This window comes from Octopus sinensis, linkage group LG24, assembly GCF_006345805.1.
Source record: "Octopus sinensis linkage group LG24, ASM634580v1, whole genome shotgun sequence".
NCBI classification, from domain to species: domain Eukaryota; kingdom Metazoa; phylum Mollusca; class Cephalopoda; order Octopoda; family Octopodidae; genus Octopus; species Octopus sinensis.
The window spans coordinates 9406938-9416538 of NC_043020.1; the positions used below are offsets into that span (position 1 = coordinate 9406938).

Below are 9601 nucleotides of genomic sequence, written 5' to 3' on the forward strand. Positions count from 1 at the left end.
ATTACAGCATTACTCAAAACCCGTCAACAGCGATATTTCCATCAATTTTTATCTCTGTTGGCAACAGAGAAAAACTGCAATGTTCTTTGGTAAGTTTTGCAAATTTAACGGGAACATGAAAATCATCCTGTACTTATTCTTGGCGATGAAGTAAAGAAATGTCACTCCCACAAGAAATATTCTTCAGTTTTCTGTATAACCATTTTCTTCAGTCTTTAAAAAATGATGACTCTTGATGATATATAGTGTTTAATGCCAATGCCATCTGGTATTCTGAAATGATAGTGAAATGGTGCAAGATATTGAAAATAATAATAATAATAATAATAAAAAAAAAATATATATATATATGTATATATAATCATCATCGTTTAACGTCAGCTTTCCATGCTAGTATGGGTTAGATGATTTGACTGAGGTCTGGCGAACCAGATGTCTGCACCAGACTCCAATCTGATCTGGCAGAGTTTCTACAGCTGGATGACCTTCCTAACGCCAACCACTCCGAGAGTGTAGTGGGTGCTTTTACATGCCACTGGCACGAGGGCCAGTCCAGTGGCACTGGCAACGACCTCGCTCGAATGTTTTTTCACGTGCCACCAGCACAAGTGAGACGACACAGGTAACGATCACACTCGAATGGTGTTTTTTACATGCCATTGACACAGAGGCCAGCTTGTTGCTCTGGCAACGATCATGCTCCCAGAGCGTGATATATATATATATATACACACACACACATGTATATATAAAAATGGAACAAAAACGCAATAGAGGACAATAAAACATTTGGTTACATAGATGATACAAAGGCAGACAAGAGAAACAACAATTAGAAGGACAGGGAAAAAAGGGCAAGTAATTCGTGGCCTTCTTTCTTACCGTTGTCCTTACGATTTCGGACAGTTACACTTAAGACAGTTTGAATTGGTTGCCCACCAAAATGTCTAAGCTCAGAGAATTAGATTTTTCTCTAAGCAGCTAGTGAATGTGTATACCATAAAAAGATAAAAAACAGAGAACATGATACACAATTCCAAATACAACCAACAAGAATGTAACAACAGGTGTCTTTTGACTGAGAACAAATCAAATTCAGCTGGCGTGTATGAAGTGAAAGCCTAAAGGCAGGAACATAGGAGACGGACATAAGAGATGTTGGTGGCTGGCAGTCGGGCCAAGAAAGATCATGGCTGGCCAGACACCAGTCACATGGAAGGAGAGAGGGGTACAGGGCAGCAGGATTGAAGGATTAGAAAAGCCAACTCAATTTGATTCATTCATATATATATAGGTGTGAAAGCACGTGGTTGAATATATAGAAAATAGTAAAAAGTAAAAAAACTACAGAAGGCTTGTTTTAAAAGGTTAAAAAATATTATTTGAGTCAATATGTCTGAAGAATGTTATAAATTTTTTTCATATAATGACATAGTTTAGAAGAAATGACCGGTTTCGCATTCAGCTTTTCAAATTTCTTAAATCGTTATGTTTACATTGAGCGGAGATCTAGATAATAAGTGATTTCTTCCGGTGTAAGGGAGATAATCGCTTAAAATTATTTGCCTTTCTTTTGGATTGAGTTTCTCTGTATAAGAATGTTGGAATGGTTAAGTTTGGGATTGTATTTTTCAATGAAGAATGTTTCCTTGTTTAGTCTAATTTGTGTTGGTGTTCCGATAGCACATTGGTGAAATGGAAAGATTAAAAATTGTGGTAGTAGTTGCTTTGCGCATTTCTCAATGTGCTCGCTAAAGGGTATCATTCTGTATTCTGGGAATGCAATCTGTTGTCGATGCAGTGTGCATCTACGTCTGAGTGATAGTCCCGTGGACCCCACGTAGTTTTGGTGGCAGCCCGAGCATTTTATGACATAAATTATGTTTTCAGAGGCACAAGTAAAATTAGATTTGATCTTGAATTTCTGTCCCTCTTTGAAGAGGAATTCTGATCCTTCTAGCAGGTTTGGACATGTTGCACAGTTCGGTCTACCACATTTTTTTACTTTTGCATCCGTAATTTCAGAAAACAATTTTGCCTTTGTGAGAATCTTTTTAAGTGATTTAGGTTGTTTGTAGCTTTTAATGATTTGGTGTATGTTTAGAATTTCCTTTAATTTGGGGTCCTTATGAAGTATTGGTAAATTCTGGGTGATGATGGTGAAGGCTTCTTTGTTTCTGGGGTTGTATGTGGATATGTAAGGTAGTATTTTCGGGGAAGGTGTGTTGTTGTGTTGAACTTTTCTTAAAGTTTCTATGTTGATTTCTGTTGCACGTCTGATCCCATCCTCTATGAGTTGAGCTGGGTAATGTCTGTCAATTAGGGTGTTTTTGAGTTCTTGCAGTCTAAAGTTCCTGGTATTTTGTTCTGACACTATTGTGCATATCCTTCTTGCAAGGTTGAAGGGGATGTTTGTTTTAGTGTGTCTTGGGTGGCATGAATCAAAAAGAAGGTATTGTTTGGCGTCTGTGGCTTTGTAAAAAATGTCTGTTTCTATTTTAAGGTTAATTTTTTTAATTAGTATATCCAAGAATGGGAGCTCCTTTTTGTTGTATTCCATTGTGAACTGTATATTTGGGTTTATGCTGTTCAACAGGTTTTTGAATTTTAGGAGTTTATCTGTGTTTTCATTCCAGAGTATAAAACAATCATTTCCAATTCTCTTTTATGTATTGAGAGAGGGGGTTTCCAAAGATTCCTGGTAAATGATTATTTCCAGGTAGCCCATTGTTAGGTTCGCAATGACTGGTGCTGCCTTTGTACCCATAGCAATTCCAGATTTTTGACGGTAAAATGTATTGTCAAACATGAAGTGGTTATTATGTAGGATGAATTCAATTGATTTAGTAATGAATTCTTTACTGATCCTTTTTGGTATTTCTTCCGGAAATTGGTCCAGCAAGAACTGTATTGCCTCTAGTCCATAATTATGAGGTATACTGGTATATAAGTTAACTACATCAAATGAAACCATGATTGTTTCTTCCTTGGCTTTTTTTGGAAGGTGGTTTAACATATCTAAGTCATCTCTGATATGGCTATCGATATGTTTAAGGAAGGGTTTCAGGAGGATGTCCATAAATAGACTTAGTCTGTGTGTTTCACAGGTTGGGCCAGCTACAATGGGTCGTAGTTTTAGGTCCCCCGGGTTAGGTGTGTGTATGTATGTCTTTGGTGATTTTTTAATGGTTTCATTTATAATTTGGCTTTTATGAATTTTTGGCAGACCATAGAAGAGGCTAGGTTTGCATTTAAAGTTTGTTAGAAAGTCAATCTCTTTGGTTGTTAGTTCCTTTTCATGGGTTTTAATTAGTGAAGATAGAGTTTTCATTATTTTTTGTGGGGTGTAGTTGGTAATTTTTTACATAATGTAGGTCGTCATCAAGCAAGGAAATTACAAGATTTCTATAGTATGATGTATCCATTATTACAACTGCACTTCCCTTGTCTGCTTCCTTAATGGTTATATCTTCATCATTTTGAAGTTCTATCAGTTCCTTCCATTGTGCGGTGCTAAAATTTGGGTTAGCTTTCTGTTTATGTATAGTATGGTAGGGAAAGTTCTCAATGTGGCTGCAGAACTCGTCAAGATCTTTATTTCTTCCTCTGTGGGGGATGTGTTCACTTTTGTTCTTGACTAGTGATTCATCTTCAGTATTGAAACTGGTTGATGCTTCTGCTAGTCTTAATTTTCTGCAAAATTCTGTTATATTATCCTTGATTTCATTTAGGTTGGCTCTGCGTGGAGTTGGAGTAAATTTGAGCCCTTTTGAGAGGATGTCAATTTTTATGCTAGAAAGAGGTTTGGTTGAAAGGTTGATTATCTTCGGTTTTTCCTTATTACCAGGTCCCAGCCTGTGTCCTGGTGTCTCTGGTCCCTGGCTAAAAAATGTTGGGTGTAATTTTGTTTGTATGAGTTGTCTGTGAGGTTGTGTGATATTGGGTCGGGGGAATGGTGGTATTGTTGCCCCCCGATCGTTGTGTGTGTGTGGGAATCTATGGTTGTTATTGTTTGTGGTGTGTGTAAAATTTCTGTATGTGAAATATTTTGGTTTCGAACTGCTTGTATGTGGGATGTTGCTTGACATAGTATTTTTTTGCGTTTGTCTTGTGTTCGGTGGGGACCAGTAATTTTGGTTCATGGGGTAGTAGCGACTTGTGTGTGGTGTATTTCTTATTCTAGTGTCGTTTTGTGCTGTATGGTGGTTGGGTCTGGTATTAGGATATTCTTGGTGTGTTCTGTTTTTGGTGTAATCTATTTCATAGACGCGTTGTCTGTCAGCTTGTTCCCTGTTAAGTCTTGCGTGATTTGAAAATGTTGGTTGTGGGTGATTTCTGTTTCTAGTGTATGGAGGATAGTTGGGGGTTGTTCCTGGGTTGTTTGGTTTTTCTTTTTTAATTTTTGTAATTTTCTTAAGGAAGGGATTATCTGTACCCAATTCATTTTTGAAAGTTGAACTATATCTTTGGAAGAAATCGTTGCTTTTTTCCCAGCGCAGGAGAGAATTTCTCTCTTCTTTTTCACAGGTATCTTTCCAATGATCTAATGTATTTTCGAGGGGTTGTCCCTCGGTATGTTTTTGTATTATATTGTGCATCTCCTCGTCGATGCTTTTAAATTTTTCCTCATTTGTGGAGGCCCTAAGTTTTAGAAGCTCTATTTCTGATCTTAAATTGAATAGAGCTGACTTTTCCCTAATAGTTCTCTGTCTGTCAGGCTCGTTAGGGCTTCATGTACCTTTGCATGTCGTTTAAGACCTCCTGCCAAATTACACTCTCTTCCACATACCTGACACATATGATTAGTATGGTGTGTTACGCCACCACCAGTGGCCAGGTTGTCACTCATCTGTCTCGCTTTATGACTACGAAGATGACTCTTGAGTCCAGCTTTACTGAGGCAGGGTCTTGCACAGACATTGCATGTCGGCATCATAGGAAGACCATTCCCATCTGGAAGTGTAACAGCGATGCCCTTCCTGACATCCCTCCTTACTTTCTCATGAGTAACTCGAGATTTCTCAAAAGTAGCTGTCCCCTCATGCACAATCCCTCTCCACCTGCTATATATATATATATATATCACCATCATCGTTTAACGTCCGCTTTCCATGCTAGCATGAGTTGGACGGTTCAACTGGGTTCTGGGAAGCCAGAAGGCTGCACCAGGCCCAGTCTGATCTGGCAGTGTTTCTACAGCTGGATGCCCTTCCTAACGCCAACCACTCTGTGAGTGTAGTGGGTGCTTTTTACATGCCACCGGCACAGGTGCCAGACGAGGCTGGCAAACGGCCATGATCGGATGGTGATTTTTACATGCCACCGGCACAGAGACCAGACGAAGCTGACTACAGCCACGTTCAGATGGTTCTCTTACGTGCCACCGGCACTGGTATCACAGCTACAAATTCCCCTGATGTTTATAGATTACGATTTTGATTTTGATTTTCAGTGCCCGGTGTCGTTTTGCCCCTCTGTTATCACCATGTCTCTCTCCCTCCCTCTCTCTCTCTCTCTCTCTCTCTGCGGTGTCGTTTTCTTCCTCTGTTATCGCTGTCTCTCTCTCTGTATATATTTCACTTTCACTCGCTGCCACAGGCTTAGCCAATACGCTCTGCCTTCTACTCATACCTCCGCACCCCCTCCCCTATAAAACCCTACGCACGAGGCTTGACCGCCCCTTATTATTACTTCTCTCCTGGCTATAACACACGAAATACGAACCGCAGGATGATGAAAAATATCAGCTAAGTCATATTTAAGTTCACGACCTGTCCCTCTTTTCATTGTTTTTGCAAGTATTATTATCACCATCAAGCCTTATTATTGTGTCCCCATATATTATCGTTATCGTTGTCCTTCGTCTCAAATGCTAGCTGAAGCATATAAACTTTCGCTCACAAAAACTTATTCACACGACCGCAAAAACATCTCGTCTCAAATCTGGTCTTTCTGTCGCTTAATTCTCTAACCCATCTTTCCCAACATCCACTCATAGAAACTTATGCACACGACCGCAAACCTTTCCATCTCAAATCTTGTCTTTCTTACTGCCGCCTAAATCTCGTCTTCTCCCAGTGCGCGGTGCACCCGCCCTCACCACCAGTACCGGAAGTCCTTATCTCACCTTGCCTTCCTTTGCTTTTCTTCCATGAACACCTAAAGGCCTTAAACCAATACCACCCCTTCTATATATGGTGGTGACCATACGGCGCAAAAACATGTTAGTGCAGTGTAACAGGTTGAACTTAAGTTCGTTGCTTTGCTTATGAATTCTGCCAAATGCGAGTTTTCTTCTTCTTTTCAGGTACATGACGCCACTGCTCCCCATCCCTGGGCCTCTCGGGTCAATACCTTCCACACCCTCAGGGTGGGCACCCTCAACGTTGGCACACTGAAAGGTAGGTCTGGCGAGATAGTCGAGATGCTTGAACGGAGACGTGTTGATGTATGTTGTATGCAAGAAATAAGGTGGAGAGGAGGATCTGCTAGGTTCCTCACAGGCAAGGAACACAGGTACAAGATTTTCTGGGCAGGGAACACTGACGGGGTTGGTGGCATGGGTATACTTATCACTGAGAAATGGATAGATAGAGTAATTGAGGTAATCAGAGTAAGTGACAGAATACTTAAGATTAGAATGGTGCTTCATAATAGATTAGCAACCATTATATCGGCCTATGCCCCTCAGCCAGGGCTACCTGATGGACAGAAAGACAGTTTCTATGACACCCTACTGCAGACCACCTCATTGACGAACGACAGGGACCTTCTCTTTGTGGCTGGTGATTTCAATGGGCATGTTGGACGACATGCTGGGGGCTTCCATGGCGTACATGGAGGCTACGGTTATGGTTCCCGCAACGAGGAGGGAACCAGGCTGCTGGAGTTCTGCGATGCGAATAGTCTTATGGTCTGCAACACTAACTTCAGGAAACCAACAAGCCACCTGGTCACCTACCGATCGGGCCGGCATACTAGCCAAATCGACTACATCTTTGCCAGAAAAAGGGAAAGATGGCTGCTTATAAATGCCAAAACCTTCCCAAGCGAAGAATGCACCCCACAACATAGACTGGTAGTTAGTGACTTTAGGATCAGGACTAAGAGGGCGACTAGAAGACGACCAACATGGAGAAGAAGGGTCTGGAAGCTTAAAGACCCTGCGAATGGACAGAGATTTAGAGATATGTTACTTGAAGCCTTTGACGAAGTGGAAGGAGGTATAGCTACACATGGGGTAGAAGACAACTGGACGTTTCTGAGGGACAACCTGCTGAAAGCCGCTGACCAGATCTGTGGCTGGTGCAAAGTCCCCTTAAGACCCAAAATAACGTGGTGGTGGAACAATATTGTTGACAGGGCTATTAGACAAAAGAAACAGGCTTGGAAGGCCTGGAAGAACGGTGGTAGCAGGGAAGTGTATCAGACTGCCAGAAGGGAAGCTAGGAGACATGTCTATCTAGCCAGAGGGGAAGCAGATAAGAGAAAATTTGCCAATGTCCTACGCCGTGAGGATGAAAGACTTGAGGTATTTCGTGTTGCAAGACAGTGTGTGAGAGAGAATCGTGATGTGGTGGGAGAGAAATGTGTTCGCATGGAGGATGGTTCACTTGCGCTAAATGAGGATGCAAAGAGAGAAGCTTGGAGACGCCACTATGAAAGGTTGCTGAATGAGGAAAATGAATGGGATAAAGAGAGTCTGCCGAATGTTGACCCAACAGAGGGACCAGCTATCCGAGTTGATAGTTCCGTGGTAGCTAAGGCAATTAGAAGCATGAAGACAGGGAAAGCCCCAGGCCCATCAGGAATTACTGCAGAGATGCTCAAAATATCTGGTAGTGTCGGCTATAGCATAGTCACCCGTATAGTTAACCAGGTGATACACGAAGGAGTCATACCCAATGACTGGTGTAGCAGCATAATAGTCAACTGCTACAAAGGTAAAGGCGATGCCCTAGATACAAATAACTACAGGGGCATCAAGCTGTTGGATCAGGTAATGAAGGTTACGGAGAGGGTTATAGCCCAGTTAATTAGAGAGAGAGTTAGCTTAGATGATATGCAGTTTGGGTTCATGCCAGGGAAAAGTACTACTGATGCTATATTCCTGGTAAGACAGCTGCAGGAGAAATACCTAGCCAAAGGTAGGCCCTTGTACCTGGCTTTTGTTGACTTGGAGAAAGCCTTTGACAGGGTCCCCCGATCCCTTATCTGGTGGTCAATGAGGAAACTAGGGATAGATGAATGGTTAGTGAGAGCTGTGCGAGCCATGTACAGAGACGCTGCTAGTAAGGTGAGGGTTGGCAACGAGTACAGTGAAGAATTCCGGGTAGAGGTTGGGGTCCACCAAGGTTCAGTCCTCAGCCCCCTCCTATTTATCATAGTCCTCCAGGCAATAACGGAAGAATTTAAGACAGGATGCCCCTGGGAGCTCCTCTATGCTGATGACCTTGCTCTAATTGCTGAGTCACTATCAGAACTGGAGGAGAAGTTTCAGGTGTGGAAACAAGGATTAGAATCGAAGGGCCTTAGAATCAATCTAGCTAAAACCAAAGTCCTAATAAGTAGGAAGGTGGACCAACCACAAACGCTCGATCTGTAAAAAAGGTGTAGGTAGAAACTCTATAAGGTGCACCAAGTGTGAGCTATGGACACATAAGAGGTGCAGCAATGTCAAAGATAGGCTAACTGGGAAGATAGTTTTCGTATATGTGGCAGATGCTCAGGAGAAATAAACACTGGAAATGTGCAGAGACCAACTTCTACCACGTTCCAGGGAGACAAACTAGAAGTAGTTGATAGCTTCCGCTACCTAGGAGACCAAGTCAGTAGCGGGGGTGGGTGTGCTGAAAGTGTAACTGCTAGAGTAAGAATAGCCTGGGCAAAGTTTAGAGAGCTCTTACCCCTGCTGGTGACAAAAGGCCTCTCGCTCAGAGTAAAAGGCAGACTTTATGATGCATGTGTACGTACAGCCATGCTACATGGTAGTGAAACATGGGCCGTGACTGCTGAGGATATGCGTAAGCTCGCAAGAAATGAAGCCAGTATGCTCCGATGGATGTGTAATGTCAGTGTTCATAATCGTCAGAGTGTAAGTACCTTGAGAGAAAAGTTGAACCTAAGAAGCGTCAGTTGTGGTGTGCAAGAGAGACGGCTGCGCTGGTATGGTCATGTGACGAGAATGGCTGAAGATAGTTGTGTGCAAAAGTGCTACACCCTAGCAGTTGAGGGAACCTGTGGAAGAGGTAGACCCAGGAAAACCTGGGACGAAGTGGTGAAGCACGACCTACGAACTTTAGATCTCACCAAGGAAATGACTAGAGACCGAGACCTATGGAAGTATGCTGTGCATGAGAAGACCCGCAAGACTAGTCAGGCCATAACCCGTGGCCCCTACCTGGGACGTAGTCAGTCCACCTGTGCATACCTTCCTTCTTGTGACACTTGTGAAGACCTGTTGAGGCAAGTGAAAATCAAACAAAATCAAAATAGATGAACATCAATGGAATTTGTATCTTTGTGGTACCAGTGCCGGTGGCACACAAGAAAACCATCCGAACGTGGCCGTAGCCAGTACCGCACCGACTGGCCTCCATGC

General features: G+C 42.4%; 1 protein-coding gene across 1 annotated transcript in view; it reads right to left on the minus strand.

The window, feature by feature from the left end:
• Positions 1–9601, minus strand: part of LOC115224098 (zinc finger protein 721-like) — a 43889-nt gene that overhangs the window by 27431 nt on the left and 6857 nt on the right. The window contains exon 2 of the mRNA XM_036512799.1: positions 35–273. The gene's annotated coding sequence lies outside the window, so the exon portion shown is untranslated. The remainder of the gene's footprint in view (positions 1–34; positions 274–9601) is intronic.